The 22710-nt window shown below is 35.8% G+C and overlaps 1 pseudogene; it reads left to right on the top strand.

Moving 5' to 3' along the window:
* Nucleotides 1-1754: 1754 nt before the first annotated feature.
* LOC143668561 (small ribosomal subunit protein eS6 pseudogene) overlaps nucleotides 1755-22710 on the top strand; it is a 56255-nt pseudogene continuing 35299 nt past the window's right edge.

The raw sequence follows: 22710 nt of genomic DNA, 5'->3' as shown, positions 1-22710 counted from the left end.
TTTGATCTTCTTCTCTTGACACTTGTCACTGCATGATTTATTCCAGAGATGACCTCAAAGGGTTTCAGTGTCCTGGACTTTGTTGTACTAGTAAATAATCATTTAATGAATGGTTCTATTCTGGTAGAATTTTACATGCCAAGTAACATCTGTAGAAGCATGTATCCCTTTAGCAACCTACCTCATTTGATTCAACATTCATGCCTGCTTTTTAGAAGGTGTTCTGTTATTTTTGTCACATTTCAGTTGGAAAAAAAATGATCAGTCATATTGAAATGCCTTTTTCCAATACTTTCTTCAGAAACCAAGAGTACTTTTAAATAATAAATTGAAAGCACAACAGTTATCAGTAGACCTAAAACGATAATCAAACTAGAATTGTCTTTCCCTTTGTAATTTTGACTTGGTGTGCTGAGAATCCACGTCTTTTTGTTTCAGCAAGCCTAAATGAAAGAAATTGAGCATTGTTAATGAGATCATTCTCAAATTGAGCAATTATAGATATTATCACACTACTGAACATCTATTATTCAATTTGATAATAGATTAGTGAGTTTTCTTCTTCTTGCATGTTGTGGAACGAGTTGCTATCTGGTGGGCCATGGGAACACAGGCTCAATCGCAGCAAAGACTTTCAGCAAATGAATGGTTTGTTATTTATAAGCACAAGGGGTCCAATAAATGGAACAGAAAAGATCCACCATGGCTCTTCCAGCTAGGAGGTCAAGTGCTTAGTTCAGTGTTGGTGGATGCAGCTCCAAAGGCCATACTTCTCATTAGAGGGAAGAAACGAATCTGTGCTGCCTGAGGGCAGAGTTTTTATACAACATAGTGGGAGGGGGTTATGCCATTGATCACTCCCACATTGATAAGCTGCTTGGGATGCTTGTTCTTGGTTTCTGGGTTTAAGATATGGTCATGCAGCTCCCCGACCACATCTTATGAAAGGAGAGGGCTTGGAGTAGGTTGCTAGTGTGTCTGTGATTTAGTCAGCACATATTCTGCATTGTTCATTTACATTTTAACAGATTATTTATATTTTAAATAAGATAATTCATTCTGTTCAAAATCTTAAACACTGAATTTTACTCTTCATGTAATACAAGATATTGATTCACAATTTATTGCTGATTGCTGGTTCATCATCAGTAATGCGAAACTATTTAGTTGGATAGAATTAAATAGGTAAAATGCAGCACATTAAACTTTTTTATTATTACTTAAATTTGATTAAATACTTTGAGTATAAACAAGAAAGCCTATTATGTTAGTGGAATATATTTCTTATCATTATACATTTCAATCAATTTTTTTAAAAGAAAATCTGTAGTTAAATCTTCTGAATTGATTAAAGAAGCATCAGCTATTTTTAATTTTCTCCAAGAGATATTTGATTAAAATCTACAACAGGTAAATAAATGATCACTGGGGCTGATGTTTAACATAGATGAGACATATTGATCTTGAAAAAAATTATATTATATTCCTGTCACTAACTAGATATCCATAGCTAGAAAAAGCCCCTCAGAATATATATAATTGACTTGTTTGCAAGTAATAATCCCCAAATCTGCTTGTCCCCAGAACAACCCTAAGAGCAAAGAACACACTAAGCAAAAAGTTACCCATTTGTTTTAATTAGGGACTTACTAACAGGAGAAAGTCCTTCCCTGTGGCACCTTGTCAGGAAATGGAAGTCTGCTTTTAACAATACATTCTTTCCCCTTTGAGGGGGTGTCTGTGCTCTGGTCGTGATGGCTGCTATGTGCTTGAGGCTTCAGGCTTCAGGCTTCATTATTCTTCCGAAGGGAAGAGGTTCTGACCCCTCGGTTGTCACACACTTCTATGTTACTATCATATTTAAAGAAGAACTTATACGTGTATGTTCTCATCTTTTACTCTACAATTTGATATGGAATGTAGTCTTTAAGGAAATCAATAATGTGTGGCCAATTCATTTTTCCAAGGATCAACTAAAAATAATAATTAATCGCAGATTGCTTTAATTTCCAAAATGCTAAAACAAATATATACAATAGGTGGGTTTAAAAAATGGGAATGTATTGACATATTTTCTGGCTCGAAGAAGTCCAAAATCTAGGTGTCAGGAAGGCAATGCTTTCTCCACAAAAACTGTAGTGCTCTGGGTCACTGCTGGCTCTCCTCAGCTCCTTGCCTTTTCTGTCATATTGCAATGCTCATGGCATAGCAGTGTCTTCTCGTTTCTCTTCCAGGTTCTGTTGACTTCTGGCTTCTTGCTTCCTGCAGATTTTCTTTCTCCATGTCCAATTTCCTTTGCTCAAAAGGACTTCATCCACATTGGGTAAGGTCTACCCTCATTCTGCTTGGACACACTAATGAACTTCACAGCTCCTATTTACAAATAGGTCCCAATGCACAGGACCAGGCATTGGAACTTGAACTTGACTATTGTGGGGCATAGTATTCAATGTCCAACACAGATGGGTTTGATTAATTAATTAATTAAAATAAACATGTATTTAAAAGATAGACACTGAATACTACATAGCATTTCTCAGCCCTTTCTTTGGAGAGATATAGTTTGTATGTACTTGTATGGCAGGCCAGCACTCCTCTGATAAGACTCATCAACCTAGTAACTAGTACCTACCTATTGCATGTTGGAGAAGAGTTGACTCCTAATCATCATGTGAGTCCAGGCAGGATCTCTCTTCCACTTCTAAGGGTTGGCAATCTAATTTTACTGATGGAATGAAAAGCTGACTTACAAAATAACAGTGTTATTAGCAAGTAGGGAATCTGCACTTTTTTGACATATTTCTGCACAATTAGTTGTGTTTTTATTCATACCTGTACCATATCTGCTAGTACAAATGATAAATAATAAGGCAATCATTGTATGCACAAATGGCAACATAAATGAGGAAAAAGTCATAGGGTGCATTAGTAGTTCAGTGGTTAGAATCCCCACCTTCCATGCCAGAGACCCAGGTTTGATTCCCGGACTGTACACCAACGCCACCCCCCCCAAGAAAAAAAACATGACATAATTGCTTTAAATTAAAGTACATGCCTTTAAAAATGCAAATTTTGTTCAGAATTTCCCTGTAGTTCTTGGTATTTTCCTTAATTACCATGTATTTGCATTTGTTTAAAGCATGCCATGGTCTTTCAAAGATCTAGTGTCATTTCAGGTAGTCCCCACTTCGTTAAAATGAATTCAAATTCAGTATTTGTCACAGAAGTCCTAAGAACCTAAGATATTTTAGGACAAGAATCATTTAAAATTAGACTGGGAACAAATGTGAATATACTTTTAAAAAATCATAAAATTGCACACCTTGAATAGGTGAATTTTTATGGTATGCTGTGCCAGTTTGAATACGTGGTGGACCCCAAAAAGCCATATCCTTTAATCTTCATTCAGTATTGTTGGGTGGAGCATTTTCACTGTTTCCATGGAGATGTGACCCACCCACTTGTGGGTGGTAACTTTTGATTAGATGATATCCATGGAGGTGTGTCTCCACCCATTGAAGGTGGAGTTGCTTATTGGAATCCTTTAAAAGACGAGACATTTTGGAGAGAGTCCCTTTTGTAGAGCCGTGAGAAAGCCAGTAGATACTTCCATGTTCTCAATGAGCCCTTTCGGCAGAGAGAGAAACATTGATAGCCATCGGCCTTTTTGAATCAAGATATCTTTCCCTGGATGCCTTACATTGGACATTTCTATAGACTTGTTTTAATTGGGACATCTTCTCAGCTTGAAAACTGTAAACTTGTAACTTATTAAATTCCCCTTTTTAAAAGCCCTTCTGTTTCTGGTATATTGCATTCTGGCAGCTAGCAAGCTAGAACATATGCCAATCACATCTTCAGTAAACTACATATGCATAAATATTACATTGAAGTTATTACTTCAATGCACAGGTGTTTTTTGTTCCTCTGTTTTCACTTTGTCTGCCCCTCCTTTCTGGAGTACATAAATTCCCTCCTTTTACATGTTTTCTTATTCATTGGATGAAGAATTACTATGATTAATACCAAAGCATGATATCTATTATAATAATTCATAGATTTTAGTAATTTGTTTACATGTTATTTGATCCATTGGATTAAGAACTTGTTGTGGCCAGCAATGTTATATTATTTATCAATTTTTGCCTGTGGCCAGCTTAACATATAAAAAATATTAGCTGTCTCAATCGCTTAAAAATAAAGCAATTTGATGGAGAACTGAAAATGAAACTATAGAGATGTTTCAGCTTATAAATGTTCTGCATGGCAGCTATTGGAAGAAAGAGAAACTTTTTGTAGATATTAGTCATTTGGATGATTTCAAGGACAAAAGTAATTTGAGAATATTGGCATTTATAAATATTATTAGGGCTGTATTTAGAAGCGTTTTGAAAAGAAGATGAGGAATAGAGTGACTGGGATCAGGTCCTGGGGCTTCGGAGGCCATGCCAATAATCCAGGAAAACAACATTAACAACTGAACTAACGCAGCAGAGAGAGAAGGAAGGAGAAATAGCTTTGCCCAAAATCACTTGGGGCATATTCTTGGAAGTGTTCAGACAGTAATTTGGTCCAGTTGTGGATGTCAATTCCATCAGGCTGCTTTCAGCCTAAGTGGGAGAACACCAACTCAAACTGTAAAGAAGACCCAGTTAATTTTGGGGGGCCCATTATGTCATTAAGTAGGGTTTTTTCATCTCTTCTTTTTCTGCCACCTTTGGTGGCCAACTGTACCATCATTCACAAATCCAAGGGAAGGGTTGTCCTTAAAGAGAAAGGAAACCTTATCTGTAAATGTTCCAAGGAAGTTTCCCTCATGTCTCATTGGTCACTATTGCTTTATACAGCCGTGGCTAAATCAATTGATAGTGAGAGTATGCAGCATGTTAGCGCTAAGATCCATCAGGATCCATCCCCTACTACTGTAGCCATATCCAGACTATCTTGAAATACATGATCCCATAGAGGAGGAAAGGAATCTGAGAAAAAATTATGTTTTGTTCAGAGGTAAAAGCAAGGTGAAGAAGACATTAAAGTTTTCCACAAATGTTATCTAAAGGCAGTAGGGTCATTCTCAAAATAATGGTTAGACATAAGAGAAGAGGTGGAAAAAAGGATGATGACTTCAGGTTTGGGGTGTCTGATTTATACAGAAAGAAATGACTATTAGGAACCTTATGATTATAATGTGCACTGGTGATTTAAAGAATTTTCTGGCTTCCTGTCTTGATTTTAAAGTCTCCAATAACATTGAAGTCATGTTTATGGACTATCCAAAGAGTGCATTGAATAGAAAAAACAAAACTGCCAAGTCCAGCTCAAACAACTGTCCAAACAGGGTCAGAAGGGGCAGTGGGAGATTGAGAAAACACACAACACAAAGTTGAGGGAAAGCAGGGCCTAAGAGATTCATTGCCTAACTGAACACAATGACCACGAGAAGCCAGTGCAAGTCTATTTTATACTGTTTAACAACAGAAATCTAGATAAGGTAGGGCAGTACGTGAGAATGTGCTTCATGTAATGAATAGGGATACAGAACTTTCTTGAGAACAGAGTGAACATTAATTAGCCTGCTTGAAACTGCAGAGGCAGAACTTTCCCTCAGAATGGCCAGAGAATTATCCAGTAGAAATATCAGCATTGACAAACCCTAGTTTGTCAACATTTAAACAAGTTAATGAAAAAGGAGATGTAATAATTTGCTAGCATCTACTTAAACAGGTTAAATGTAAATTTATGAGGCAATATATTTTAACCTACCTATTACTTTAACCTATTTTTTCCAGAAAAAAATGCATATACAAACCATTTTATATATTAATACACAAAGCATATTCAATTATACCCTGATACAAAGAAAAGGATTTGATTTTACTTTAAATTGGTTTTATGCAAAATATAATCCTATAAAGACTCTATTATCCATCTATTGATATTTGGATCATTCCTCCATGATTATATTTTAGGTCTTAGTAGTACACACACTTGTAAAGTGTGACCAACACCTTTCAGGAAAGGAAAAATGAGGTATTAGGCATTATCATTTCAAAACAAACCACTGCGAATTATAATCCATTGTGGAGAGGTGAGTTACAGAAAAAAGATAAAGATTTGAAATATTTATTTTATATGCTATTGAATATCAATTGTATGGACAGATTAGCAGCTTAGCCAAGGACTAGCTCTTTTATAAAAATCTGTATATAGCAGTCTACTCACGATGTTAGAGTCAAACATGATTATTTTTTCTGTTAACTGTGGTTAATAGCAAAACATGATTATTTTTCCTATTACCTTTGGTTTGTTACCGAATGTGTTTTCTTTTTTTGTTTTGTTTTGTTTTTGGCACAAATGTGTTTTGTTTTAATCCTAAATTGCCTTGATCTTGAGACCTGTGTTGAACACATTATGCCGAAATCATTTCTATAATTTTCCCTGTTGAAAATCCCATTTTAATATATAGTAAGTAATTACGTCAACCAATTAACTTTTGGATACATTTTCTGCAAAAAACACATAAGAAACCAACCCATCAATCAAGGGGAATTAAAAAGGATCCCATTGTTTAAAAGATAAATTTAAATTCATCTTGATTTTAAGAAATGAATTCACGCATTTTAAGCCAACCATGCATTTTAAGAGGCTAAGTGTAAGAAATGTTTTTTTGATGAATCAGAAAATTCAGTTTTAAAGAAGTACTCCAGAATTACTGTTCTTTAGAAATTGTGTGAAGGGATCCACAGGTTCCATTTTAACCCCAAAGGAACAATTAGTAATTAGAGGGTATGTGACTTGAGTGAATTCCAGACTTGGATAAGGAGATATTTGGGGTTGAAGATCTTAGTCTAAAAGGAAATGGAAAGAAGCATAAATGCCAATGGTAAGCTCCAGCAATCTAAACAAACAAACTATAAATGTTGCACTCCTGCAATTAACACAAAGAATAAACCAGTGGGGCAACTCTGCAGAATCTATGAGAGTCTAAAGGTCATTGTGACAATCTAAAGACACCATCTCCTATTTTTTCTCAATGGGTTGTATAAGACAGTTTCTTATCCTTTTGGCTAGATGCCCAGCTTTATTTAAAAACAGTTTTATTGAGATATATTCACATACCATACAAACCATCCAAAGTGACAATCAAAGGCTTTGGGCATAATCGTAGAATTGTGCGTTCCTCACCACCACCATTCTGAACATTTTCATTACTCCCCAAAGAAAAACCCCATACCCTATTGCAGTCTCCTGTCAATCCCTCTGTCCTTCCCCAGACCTGTATAGCCACTGACCTAATTCAGTCTCTACAGAATTATTTATACTTAAATTTTATGTAAATGAAAGCATACAATATGTAGTACTTTGTGTCTAGTGTCTTTCACTTAGAATAATGTGTCCTTTTGAATTATTGTTACTTTTAATTAAAGAAGTTGCAGGTTTACAGAAGTCATGTAAAAAAATACATTCTCATATATTTTCCTATTGCTGACATTTTGCATTACTGTGATACCTTTGTTACAATGATGACATAATATTAAAATATACCTAATTACAGTCTGTAGTTTACATTAAGTGTGTTTTTCTCATCCCATTTTTAATACTTTGTATTAGTGTCATACATTTGTCATAAGTTATGAAAGAACAGTCTTATAGTTGTACCATTTAACTACACTCCATTGTGGTTTACTGTGTTATACAGTCCCATGTTTTATTTTCCTACTTACCTCTACAAACATACATGACCCAAAACCACAAACATACATGACCCAAAACTACCCCTTTCAACCAAACTCACAAACATAATTCAGCACTGTTAATAATACTTATGATAACGTACTACCATCACCACTATCCATTTCCAAACATTTAAAATCAACCTAAATAGAAATTCTGCACCCGTACCCCCAATCTATGCCCCTGGTAAACTATATTTTAGCTTTTAACTCAATGAGTTTTCTTAATTAGTTATATTTGCAAGATCATATATATTCATCCTTTTATGTCTGGCTTATTTCACTCAGCATAATGACCTATCCATGTTGTTGCATGCCTCACTTCTACCAAGATTGAAGTAGGCCTGGGTCTCTATTAAGAATTTTCTTCACATGTTAAAATGCCCCCATTTCTTATATTTAGGTAACATTATGAAAGGATTTTAAAAATTTTAAATTTAAGCAATGTTAAGGGATATTTTCCATTTTGCTTTTGAAATTATTTGACTATGAATCTAGCCTACATTTTTCCCCAAAGAACAGAATTTTTATGAACACTAATGCCGTATTTTTAAACATTTAAATATATATTAATCTTAGCTTTTAAATTTTTGCACAGATATTTTGAAGCATATTTTCCTTCAAATTTTAATCATTTCTCTGCATTGATGGATAAAAATAGGATAATCTAATAATTGACATACATTTACATCTTGTCACATATACTCATATGCTCTGAAAAAAAATCCCAACAGTGACATATGTCAATCACTCAGACATTAAGTGATTTTGTTGTTGTGTTTTACCAGACTTGTTTCTCAGAGCTGCTTCTATTATAGCTGATATATAACTGGCAGGAGTAACTAACCTCGCTTTAAAACACTAATTGTACAAACATCTTCCAATAAGCATATGAATGCAAATTATACTTGTTCAATGACAATAAATTATATGAAGTTGCACTAGTTCCCTTCGATGAAGCAATTAAAAAATAATCCTCTTTAAAACAGCATTAAATTTCAACTGATGTCAATGAATATCAAAATTCTTTAATTTTAAATTTTCTTTTAAAATTATCTTAGTGTATCTATCTTCAATATTATGAAATAAACATCAGATGATATTATGCTCAATTAGAATAATCTAATTGTATTCTCAGTGAAGCAAATCATCATTTCAAAATATAACCTTTTTATCCAAATGCACACCTACACATTTATAAAGGACTTAATTTCTACTAACTTGTTTAGGGATTCTGAAACTTTATACATAGTCATAAAAACATTGATGTAATCTCCTCATTGGAAGTCAGTTAATTTCTAGGTAGAATAATGAAGCTGGAGAAAGTTAGGGTTTTGCTTTGTTAAAGAAATCATTTGCTTTAATAACACGTTATACCTAATGAAATGTGAACTAAAAAACCTTCAAAAAGGAAAATGCAAAGAAAATTAATCCTTGTTTTACCAGAGACTACACTGAAAACATTCTGCACCATAATTTCACTTCAATCTTTTGTTAAAGTTGATTATTATATTATAATGCACCTTAGGATATTAAGCTTGAATCAAATTTTCTGTAGGGATTTCTACAATCCTTTCGTGGCAAGTTACATCTATTAAAGTTATTTGTTTCAAAGTGAATTTTCAATGTAATATTTTCCACTTAAATATTCATACATTGTAAACCAGCATGAATACTTGATTCCATAAAAATAATTTGAGACCTGACTGGAACACATGAACAGACAAAATTTCATGTTTTGAGAAAAACTTGAAATATCCAAAATAAATGACAATTGCTTTTAAAAACATTTAGCTATTTGACTAAATGTCTTCATATTCTATAAATATTCTCAATGAATTCATGTATAATCAATCTAAAATCAACAATTTGATAATTCTTTTTTTTTAATTTGAGAAAACTGTTCGCCTTTTATTTAGCTGAAAACTTGGATTGGAAGTGTAAGCAGTGCTGATTCACCACACTGTATCTCCTGCAATAAGCCCTTTTTAGCTAATAGTACCTTTATAATACCAGTGATTTCAGTGTGCCTTAAATTGTATGCATTTCAGGTTGCCCAAGGGAGAGAGCAAAACAACCAGTTACTCAAATAACCTGACTAACCCTGGATAATGACCCAAAATACCTCGGAGTAGCAAAATAAATTTCACACTGTGTATATGAATATGGTTATACGATGAAAGGAATAAACCTTTCAAAGCAAAATCAGATTCATCTCTTTCTGTCCCTTTAGTGTGATTCATTCACTGATGTTGATAATTTTTTAAAAAATCTCTATCAGCATGACTATGAAATCAGTATCAGTGACCAATTTTCTTTGCAATTTAACCTTCAGTTGCCCTAGACTTTTATAATTGTAATACATATAATATTACTTTTAACTCTGTCGATTTGGTGGTAAATTAAATAGCAAATAAAAGCACCTTAATGATGTTGTCAAATAATCTCACCAGGAAGCTGTTCGCTTTGGTAAAGCATGGATTGCTGCATAAAAACATAATACGTTACACATTTTTTAATTAAAATAGGAAATGATAAATATTAAGAAAAACTATTGGTACACTTATATGCAGCTAAGAAGCAAATTGAAAGTGTATTAAGTTTTACTGTACCTCTTCAGAGGATGCAACTGTCAAATCCTCAGAGTAGGGCATTGACTCTAACAATCGGAAGTTGTTAAACTAAGATTCCTAAGAAGATAATAAAGTGTATTTTTTAACATGTATTCTAGACATTAACACCCACAGATAATATCTGATCAGAGTTGAGAAAATATGGTTTCTTTTTAACCTCTGGAATGATTTAAAAAGAACTTCAAGTTCTATTCCTCCAAATATTTTATTTTAATTTTGAGCACTGTATAGGATTGCATCATCAGCATCTTCCTCTTTCTATCATTATCAGCATCATCTCTGAGAGTTATTATACACATTATTTCTTATATTCAGAAAAACCAAACAAGTATCATGATTTATACTCAATATGTAGGACATCTCAAAGAGATTGCATTATTTATCCTAAGGCACAGAAAGAATAAATGGATGAGCTGAGATACAGAAGAAACCCAGCATGCTACGAAGCCTATACTCTTACCACGACATGAAACTGCCTCCTGATTTCTTGAATGAAATGTACTTTTTTTGATACTCAAGACTTTTAAAATATTGGTAATAATGCTATCCTTTTTATAGCATGAGCGTATGAGCAGTAGGAACAATTAATATTATACATATAAATTTATGCATTTTTATATTCAAAGTACAAGTTGATTTTCTACTCTTGTCCCTGAGATTAAGAGTCTTCTCAAGTTATTTCTGGCCATCAAAAGTGAGGCAGGGGGTGGTGTGACGGTGGCTCAGTGGCAGAATTCTCACTTGCCATTCTGAGACCCAGGTTTGTTTCCTGTGCCTGCCCATGCAAAAAAAAAAAAAAAAAAAAAAGTGAGGCAGTAATACATTCACTTTCACAGCAGCACAAAATTTCACAGTAGAGGTTTCTGAGAGTGACTTGTCTCCTTTGGGAATGACGGTGTAGTCTCAAGTCAGGTTAGAAAATAACAGAAATTTGTTTGCATTTTTATTTGGACAAATTGCATTTTTTGAGGTGTCACTTTACTTTTATTTTCCCTCAATGAATTTAAATTTCAGTGGTGTAATGGTTAGGTTCCGGTGTCAATTTGACCAAATAATTATGCTCAGTTATTTGGTTATGCAAGAACTGGCCTGACTACTGCTGCAAGGATATTTCATGGCTACTTGATTAAATCATCAGTCAGTTGATTGCATCCTTGGCCGATTACATTTGAAATCAACTAAGCCACGTCCTCTACTTGATTAAATCATCAGTCAGTTGATTGCATCCTTGGCCGATTACATTTGAAATCAACTAAGCCACGTCCTCTACAAAGAGATAATCCAATCAGTTGAGCCTGCAGGCCCCTCCTGTGAAGTTCATCCAGACACTTCATTAGAGCTGCCAGCTTCACAACCTATTCTACAGACTGTGGACTCTTCCATTCCCGTGTTGCATGAGACACCTTTATAAATCTCATATTTACAGATTTCTTCTGTTGTTTCTGTTTCTCTAGAGAACCCTAACACAGTTTCGAAGCAGGAATGGTTCTTGAGAAACAGAATCTGAAAAATAATTTTTTACAAAAAATAAAAAATGGTTTTAACAAATGGTTTTCAACTCTGACTAAACACAGAGGCATCAATGACTCTGTTTTCAATAATTAAGATGGCACGGACAGCCCATGGGGTAAGTTGGCAAAAGAGATACTAAAAATATCGCCATTAGATTCTGCTAATTGTATGCTTATATGAAGAAAGGCTCTGCGTGAGAATGATTTTGACACCTTTACGGAGTTTTGTGAAATTAAGAGGTATAATGATGTTGGCTGGTTGTTATTAGATATGCTGGATATTGTGATGAGGGAAAGGAATGAACTGAAGGCTTCAAATTTGAAACTTCAGCACCATATGAATGATGTAAAAGTTTCCATGAGTGTCCTGAAAGAAAATCTTATAGCCTTGATTGCAGACTTGAGAGATCTGAAAACCAGACAGAAAGCTTCACTTTGTGATAACAGATTTGCAACATAAACTAAGATCTCAAACATGCAGGGTGTCTGCTATTAAAGTAAGGGCTTTAATTTGAAAAGAATGGGATCCTAAGACATGGGATGGGATATAATGATAATGATGGCAGTGGAGAGACAGGATCCCTGGAATCTGCTGAGCCACTGCTAAATGGATCTATAATGGAAATGCCCTGCGGAAAGAAGTTCTTGACCTCTAACATGCCTTTAGGAAATAGCTTACTGGCCTCTCTTCAGAGGAGGCTGCCATCAAACCTTCACTTAATGAGACTGACCTTTCACTGCCTGATAACCCTGTAACTACCTCCCCTGGGGAAACAGCCCTCATTCCTCTGTCCCGAAAGACTAATCCTGTTTCACCAGATGAAATTGAAATGGAATGCCCTGACATAATTGGCTTGATAGACACTTCTTTGTTTCATGACCCACCCCCAACACCCCTCTTTTCTTCAAGACCTATAACCAGACTAAAGTACCAACAGGCTCCAAAAGTTGAGATACAAAGGGTAACCCATGAGGAAGTACACTATACTCCAGAACTGCATGCTTTTCAATCTATATAGGTAGAAATCAGGGGATTATGTGTGGGAATGGATACTAAGGGTATGAGATATTGGTGGAAGGAATATGAAGTTGGATCAAGGTGAATTTATTGATATGGGCCTACTAAGCAGAGATTTGTGTACCATGTTTTAGCTCAAGGGGTTAGAAAGGGCATTAACAGTTTGTTTGGATGGTTGGCTAAAAACATGGATCAAAAGGTGACCAATATTATCTGAGGTCAAAATGCCAGAATTGCCCTGATATAATGTAGATAAGGGGATCCAGAAGCTTAAAGAGATGGAAATGCTAGAGTAGATTAATCATAGGAGACCTGTTCATGCATTCCAGGAATATCCAGAGGACATATCCTTCACCAGAATCTTGAGAAAGAAATTTGTGAAACTAGGTCCATCATCCCTTAAGAGCTCTGTAATCATCCTTTCCTGTAGGCCAGATATTACTTGGGAACTACTGTCACAGAGCTGGAATCCTTAAACACAATAGGATGAACAGATCTGGAGTTGGCAGAAGTCATGTAGCAACAGTTAATCACCATAGACAAGGTGGGCATGGCCACCATGATGGATAGCAGACTCAAAGAAGCAATCAAAATAATTTGACTTGCAGAGACTTGTGATATTGGCTAGTAGATCATGGGGTACGAAGATGTAAAATAGATGGGCAGTTTACTGGATTCTTTTTTGAGCTGTATACGCAGAAGCATTCTAAGTCAGGTGAATGGAAATCTAATCTGAAGTATAGAAACAAAGAATCATGGTCTATTAATCAGTTCCTAGGCTGAAGTCAATTTATAGACCCAGAGCCCCTGGGAGGGCCCTTTTACACTGCCCAAAATTTACACAGTTAACTTTCATTCCAGCCTTCTCCAAGGAGTACTATAGCCTGTTTTTAGGGTGACTGTGCAGTGGGGTAAAAGAAATGATCAGATATTTGGAGGATTATTAGACACTGGCTCAGAAGTGACACTAATTCCAGGAGACACAAAACATTACTCTGGTCGACCAATCAGAGAATGGGCTTATGGAGGTCAGGTGATCAGTGGAGGTTTAGGTCAGGTCTGTCTCACAGTGAGTCCCTGGACCCATTATGTGGCCTTTTACCCAGTTCCAGAATACATTATTTGAATTGACATACTCAGCAACTGGCTAAATCCCCACATTGGTTCTCTGGCTCATGGAGTGAAGGCTATTATGGTAAAAAAAAGGCCAAGTGGAGGCCAGTAGAACCGCCCCTACAGAGCAAAACAGTGAATCAGGACTGATACCCCATCCTGGAGGGATTGCAAAGATTAGTGCCAGTCTTAAGGACTTGATGATGAAAGGTGGTGACACATCCTCTTTCAACTCTCCCTATTTGGACTGTGCATAAAACTGATGGGCCTTGGAGGATGACAGTGGATTATTGTAAACTTAACCAGGTGGTGACTCCAATTATAGCTGCTGTCCTAGTTGTGGCATCATTGCTTGAGCAAATCAGCACATTGCCTGGTATCTAATATGCAGCTATTGATCTGGCAAATGCTTTTTGTCCATAGTTGTTAGTAAGAACTGCCAGAAACAGCCTGCATTCAGTTGACAAGCCCAGCATCATACCTTCACTGTCCTGCTTCAGGGGTATACCATCTCTCCAGTTCTATATTCCAATCTTGTCTGTAGAGATCTTGATCATTTCTGCCTGTCACCAGACATCATACTGGCCCATTATATTGATGATATTATGATAATTTGACCTAGTAAGCAAGAAGTAGCAACTACTCTAGGCTTATTGGCTAGACTTTTGCTGGTCAGGAGATGGGAGATAATCCAACAAAAATACAGAGACCTTCCACTCAGTGAAATTTCTAGGTGTCCGGTGATGTGAGGCATGTCAAGATATCCCTTCTGAGGTGAAGGATAAGCTGTTGCATCAGGCCCCATCTGCAACCTAAAAAGAGGTGCCTACTTAGCCTCTGGATTTTGGAGACAACATATTCCTCATTTGGGTGTGCTACTCTGGCCCATTTACTGAGTGACTGGAAAAGCAAGTAGTTTTGAGAGGACTCCAGAACAAGAAGAGGCTTTGCGACAGGTCCAGGCTGCTATTCAAGCTGCTCTACCACTTGGCCCATATGTTTCAGCAGATCCAATGGTGCTGGAAGTGGCAGCTTGCTACTGGTGGCAGGTTGATTACATTGGACCACTTCCATCATGGAAGGGGCAGTGATTTGTTGTAAATCGAATAGACATATACTCTGGATAAGGGGTTGCATTCTTTGTACACAATGCTTCTGCAAAAACTTCCGTACTTGGACTTATAGAATGCCTTATCCACCATCATGGCATTCCACACAGCATTACTTCTGATCAAGGAACCCACTTCACAGCAAATAAAGTTCAGGAATGGGCACATGCTCATGAAATTCTCTGGTCTTACCATGTTCTCCATCATCCAGAGGCAGCTGTGTTCACAGAATGGTGGAATACCCTTTTAAAGACCTAATTACAGTACCAACTGAGTGGCAATACCTTGCAGGGCTTGGGTAACGTTCTCCAGGAAGCTATTTACATTCTAAATCAGCATCTGCTGTATGGTGCTGTTTCTTCCATAGCCAGGATTCACCGTTCCATGAATCAAGGGGTGAAAATGAGAGTGGCACCATTCACCATCACCCCTGGTGATCAACTAGGAAAATTTTTACTTCTTGTCCCTGAAACCTTAAGTGCTGCTGGTCTACAGGTATTAGTTCCAAAAGGAGGGGTGCTCCTTCCAAGATACACAACAATGATTCCATTGAACTGGAAATTAAGACTACCACCTGGCCACTTTGGGCTTCTCATACCACTGACTCAGAAGGCACAGAAGGGAAATATCATTCTCTCTGGGGCAAATAATCCTGGCAATCAAAGGGAAATAGGACTGCAACTACACAATGGAGATAAAGAAGTATTCTCCTGAAATACAGGAGATCCCCTAGAGTGTCTCTTAGTACTGCCATACCCTATGATTAAAGTCAATGGAAAACTGAAACAACCCAATCTGGACAGGACTACCAATGGCCCAGAAACTTCAGAAATGAATGTGCATGTCACTCTACCTAGCAAAGAACCAGCTGAAGTGCTTGCTGAGGGTAAAGGGAGCATGGGATGGGTAGTAGAAGAAGGTAGTGATAAAGATGAACTATGACCATGTAACCAGTTACAGAAACAAGGACTGCAATTGTATGAATATTTCCTCCATGTTTTGTTCTGTGTACGTTTGTATTTGTACATACGCAAATATCTTGTTTTCCTCTTATATGACATAAGTTGTACTGTTCATGGTATAGTGTTTATTTCATAGGATATGGAGTTTAAGAGCAAATGTTAACTAAGGACTTGCACCCTATTCTGTAGAGATGTAGTACATTTCTGTTGCTAAGCAAGCCAGTTGAATATTGTTAGGTGAAACATATGTCTGTTATTGTGTTCTATTTGGACATTAAACATGTTTCAAGATGATGTATATAGCTGCCGCATTGTCAAGGGGTGGACTGTGATTGTTAAGTTTTGATGTCAACTTAGCCAAATGATTATGCTCTGTTGTCTGGTCAGGCAAGCCCTGGCCTGACCATTGTTGCAAGGATATTTTGTGGCGATTGATTAAATTATCAGTCAGTTGATTGCATCTTTGGCTGTTTACATTCGAGATAAACTAATGCATGTCTCCCACAAAGCAATAATCTAATTAGTTGAAGACTGTAAAGAAGAAGAGAGACTGACTGCTTCTTCAGCCAGCAAGCCTCTCCTGTGGAGTTCATCCAGACACTTCTTAAGAGCTGCCAGCCTCACAGCCTTATGGATTTTGGAGTCTTCCATTCCCACGGTTGCGTGAGACATCTTTATCAATCTCATATTTAGAGATCTTTCCTATTGCTTCTGTTTCTCTAGGGAATCCTGACTAGCACAAATGGAAAGGACTCTGGGGCTTCAATTGATATCAAACCTTAATAACAGTCCCTCAAAATTACTCTTAACCATCTATTCTAATTTTGATCTACTCTGAGATTTGTCAATTTCTCTTGAAACTGATGCAATGAAATCACCTGAATTAGCAGCTGATATAATCAATCCAGATTAGTTGATCAATAAAGGCAATAAATTAAAACTTCATCTTTGGCCTATCTTCTAGAAAATTAATTTTGAAACTCATCATAATCACCATCTCAGTTTTAGAGATACTAAACAGTGTGCATACTTAAACTGAGGACAGAGTCTAATGTTGCAGATTAATAAAGAGTTCAGAGTCACAGAACAGAAATTGATAGGTTTTGGACACAGATTCTGCTTTCAATCCAGGATATGTTTTGATATATCATACCACCAGTTTTTATATCTAATAAACTAAAACTGGGATTCATAAAATATTTAGTCTTATTATGGCATTAATAGCCCATTTGCATTCATGTCATTTGAAAAATGATGAGATTTTAAAAATCAATGCTTTTATCTTTCTTTCTTTTTCATCCTGATCAATACTTGGCTTTGTCAATATTTATTTATTTTTGGCCAGTCTTGTGGGAGTGAAATGTGAGCTCTATTTTTCAAATCTTGCATTTACATGTGTTTGGAAAAGATGCTAGTATTACTTTAAATTGTAAAATACTAATTTAATCTCATTTATCATGCTAAATGCAGTAACAACAGCAGCCACTACTATAATTTCATTATGAAATATTTAATTCTACTGTGCTCTTTGTAGGCATTTTCATGATTATTTTGCTAGCTCATGAAACTTCACATTTAATCCTGGCAATCCCACCCTTAGAATTCCAGTGGACTTTGCTAGGCAAGTGAGGACTGATGCTCTTCTCTCTGAAGCTGTTGCAACTCATTTTGTGCTGTGCTTGACAATGATTAAAGAATGATTTAATTCAAATGTCAAGATATCTGCCTGTTGTGTGATTTCCAGGAGTGATTCACATTTTCTGTTTCCTTGTAGATAGGAAATAAATGCTAGATGAGATCTCTGGTAAAGGAAAGAACAAAACTAAAAATTATTGCTTGCTGAGTAGAAATAGCAATTACTTTAGACCTAGATCTAACTATGTGCCATTTGTTTTATATAAATGATTCCACTTAATTTTTGAAGTTTTTTTTAAGAGATGGATATTTTTATTTATACCTCTTTTAGGGAGCCAGTGTCCTGTGTCACCCTGGCCAGATTCTAAATGGGAACTTTTCTATGGCTCACATCATTGTGAACTACTTTTAATTGTCTTTTATAATTGGAATGGAAAAGAATACATTTAACAAATAAATGTATTTGTTAAATGTATTCTGGAAGCAGAGAGGTGCACTTACAGCTACTACCTTATTAAGTCTGAAGTAGGCTGAATTCATTCTCCAGGATCATTTTGGACTCTGAAAAAGCCAAACTGGAAAATCAAATAGAGATATAATAGAGACCATGACACCTGCAACCTCATTTCATCAATCTCCCTATGATACAATATTATTTTTTATATTCTATCTTGGCCAGTGTGGAGAGCAATTTTAGGGGCTTACATTTGGTCTTCTCCACTACAGTTGTTCTGTTCATCAATGCAATGTGGAGGCTACTGCAAGTATCAAGTATTTTAATTCAAATTTTATATGGGCGACTAGAGAAATGATGACCGAGTCGCAAGAACTGGACTTGGTATGTAGAGTTATCCATTTAGATGTGCCTATCCCATATATCAGGGCCCCAGGCTTTCCAAAATGTCCTCTCTTTCATCCAATATACCTACCTTAGCCGAGCACCAAAGACCTTTGAAACATTGCATGTACATAAGGGTACACATCGCAGACTGGAGACGTCTACCCTTAGAAAAACTTGCTCGCAAAATTGGCTATTGCTTTTCTGAGAGCTCAGATTTTAGGAGGATTTCCAGCATTTATCAGCATTGATAAAACATGGCTTGCTGTGCCTACAACAAACAATGTGGCCTATTCTAAGTATTTACTTTCCTTCTGGGAGTCTGGAATTTTGGCATGTGCTCCATAGAGGTTTTACACATCACCATCCCCAGTAAAAGCCTTGGGTATTGAATCTCTAATGAGCTTAACTAAGAGACAGTGTTTTACTCATGTTGTCACAATACCTTCTTGGAGAAATTGAGCATTCCCTGTATAACTTCACTGAGAGAGGATTCCCGGGAGCTTGTGTCTGGTTTACTCTGGACTTCATCCTATATCCCTTTTCCCCTTGCTGGTTTTTCTGAGATTCTCTTGCTCTAATGAATCATAGCCATGAGTGTGACAATATGAAGAGTCCTGTCAAGTCCTTCTAGTAAATCATTGCATTCTGGACTGGTCTTGGAGGACCCATCTCAGGTGTGTAGCCTGTTACTGTGCTTTGGCTATCCTTCCACTTAAGATGATGCCACCCTTTTATATTAATATAGAAACCTTATGGCCCTCAAACTTAACAACTTGCTAATTCAGATGATCCTTCTTCAAGGCATTAATATATCTTTGCAGTAAACAGACAAGTCTACTGTTATTCCTGGCATAGTCTCTCCATATTTTCCAAATGTCAGTATCACACACCTGCTACAGTATTCCCATCACTGAGACATTTTCCCAGATCATCACCATTGTATTTTCAGTTGAGTTATCATACTGTGCCAGTGATTATACATGCTCCACCCACCAACAAGAACATTTTCCTCTTGGTCTGTCAGTAAAAAAACCAAATATATAAATAAATATGTACATATGTGTGCACATGCATACTCACCTGTATGCAAATGGTTCAATAAGCATGTGACAAAATTCAATTAAAAGAGGAAAAATGCATCAATAAGAAATCAGCAAAAGAAGAAATGCACACTTATGCATCTCCAGAGAACTCTCAAATTAAAAACAACCTTACTCCGTGCCCAGATTCTAAGCAATTTAGGAAATAAAATAAAGAACAAAATTTGAAGCTAAATATCATCACTCATATTGACAGAAGAAATGGTGAAGCTTATTTGGAGGTCCAATATTCCTGCTTTCTGAAACCTGTACTAGACTCGAAATAGCAGACTGCACTGGACCAGGCAGGCCTATCCACCTGGGAGGCAATGTTAAAGAGTTAGGGCATTATAGAGCAGTGAGAACCCATGATTTCTGCAGGGGAATTTACCCTCCCAAGAAAGAAGTAATGGCATAGCTGAGTTTTGCATACCTACATTACTCTTCCCAATAATTGAGTAAAGGAGAGGAAGCAGCCCAGAAAATTCCCTTATAAAAACAAAGAACAAGTAAAAATATACCATTCATTCTCTGTAATAGCAAATATAAACTTGAAACACATATGTATCTCTAAAAGTAAAATATTCTGTAGCATTATTTAAGCTTACCATCAAAATACTTATGCCACTGAAAACAGCAGATTTATCTGGGGGTCTAGAATGTCAATTTAAAAAGCAAAATAAAAACTAGAAACTGGAGGTACTAACTAAGTTGAGGCAGTGCAAAATACATTGGTAAATGCAGAAATTACAATTACAATATGGAAAGTCAGAGAGTAACAATCTTTGGAACACAAATAATGCTGGATATTCGTGTAAAAATCATGGCTTGAAGTAACAGAAATGTAATTGTAATGTCTATTTAGCTGAAGCACATTGCGTAATTATGTATTTCACGCAATGTCAAAATAAGTCCTTGAGGGGAACTTGGAAAGTCAGAGGGGACAGAAATTGCAGTAGCACTTTATTACAAAATACATTTGTATCAGTACTTGTATAACTCCAATAAGAAAGAATTAGGATGGTGAGAAACTTGTAGTCAAGTATGTGTGGTTAGATGATTAAGAACTATATTTTCCACTGTGATAGTCATTATCCTCATGTTTGATTTCAATTTAAATAAATTAATTTTAAAATAATTAAAATAGTTTCTCTGTCACGCTGGCCACACTTTAAGTGCTCTTTGGAGACATGTGGCTAGGGACTAACTCACTGTTCAACACAGATTAATAAAACATTTCTATCATTGGAAAAAATTCTGTTGAATGGTGCTGAGTTAATCATTTTTTTAGTTCTACATCATAACACAGACCAACAATCTTATTAATGAATTTTGTAAATATGAATTCAAACCACAGTAAAAAAAAGTGGTTTTAAAGCTGTAGAGGTAGAAATTAATAATTCTGAAAAAATAATTGAACATTTCTTCCAAATATGTATATATATGTATTTTTTTTTCATGGGCAGACACTGGGAATTGAACCCAAGTCTCTGGCATGGTAAGTGAGAATTCTGCCCCTGAGCCATGGTCACACCACCCCCAAATAAATATTTTAAAAAGTCCATGTCTAAAACTATATTTTTAAGAAGCATACACTCCTAAGTATTTTCAAAATAATTGTTAGCTACGAGGATGTATGGAAATCCCGTCATGGAAACAGACACTCCAATAGAATGCTTATTATATAGTTAAGACATGAAAAGAGTAATGAATTAAAACTAAAGCAGAAACTTCCACTGTGTGAAGATCAAATAATAGTTCTGGGGGATCCCTTAAAATAATTCAGAAATATTCAGGACATCTATTTTGAAATAAGCTACCATAAGTTATGCCACAAAATAGAAACTTAATTTTTGTTATCAACTCTAACCAAAACGTGTGGATGATAAGTAAAATCAAAAAACATTTCAACACTTTTTGTCATTAGAAATATTGAAACAATAGTGACTGAAATTTTAAAATAATTTTAGTTTTCTTGTGAGTATACAATGAATTGTGATTGAGGGAATATGTGAAAAACAAATATTAAACGATCTGGAATCACAGATTAGGAGTTCCACCATGGCGGGGCAGGTAACAACCTGTCAATAGGACTGAAATTCGAACATGGGAAGCACAGAAAAATTGTAATGTCAGGAATATGCTTACATCAAAATTGGCTTTCTTACAGTGATAAACAATGGAATTTTTTCTATTTCAATGGGAACAAAGGAGGTAGACATCAGAAGGAAATTATAAACTTTGACTGTGCACATGTACACAAACTCTCCCTCTCTCTCCTCTCTCTCTCTTTCTCTCATGCACATACTCTCCCAAACATATTCATTCTCTCTTCACTTACCATGGGTATTTATGCCCAGAAACACAAGTAGGCATATCAAACTCAACAGAAAACTTTAAAATTCAAATGACACTTGCTTCACTGTTTATTCTTTGCCATATCAACAATTATCCACTGATATCAATATTGCGTAGATGGAAGGAAAAAAAGATGAGGTATTATTTACTCCATTTCTCTATGATCAAATATAATAAAACAAAATGATGTTTCCAATGTTCAACTTTAATTTGTTTCTTTTATTGCTTTATTACCTTTTGAAGAATAGTTCAAGTTGACATGACCCTAATGAATATGCCAACTTTTTCACTCTTGCTGAACATAAAGAACTTCACCGAATTAAATTGAATATAATACTTGAAAGCAACTCGGCTGAGGATGAACGTAAGAAAAGTTTAACAAACAATTGGGGATAACAACACAAGCAACAAACAAGTAAACAGGATCTGGTCAGTTGTTAAAACGTAGATGGTGTCACTGACTGCTAAAAGAAACACTTGATATTAACTTCTTATCAGTGTCTGACATATGGTAGATAAGCAATAATTATTTCCATCCTTTCTTTCTTGGAATTTGTACTTTTCTTCTTGATTGAATTAAGTGTGCTAATTTAAGATAGAGTCATATTCAGTGATAGTACCAGTATGAATAGTTTTATGTAAATATAGGAGACTGCTTTCAATTATACTGTTGTAGAACCTGAGGACTTTAAAGTCCTCTTCGATCTCTCCAAGATTG

Source organism: Tamandua tetradactyla, chromosome 24 (genome assembly GCF_023851605.1).
Source record: "Tamandua tetradactyla isolate mTamTet1 chromosome 24, mTamTet1.pri, whole genome shotgun sequence".
NCBI lineage: Eukaryota > Metazoa > Chordata > Mammalia > Pilosa > Myrmecophagidae > Tamandua > Tamandua tetradactyla.
Note: the sequence above shows the minus strand (reverse complement) of the source record. Positions and strands in the feature narration are given on the sequence as shown.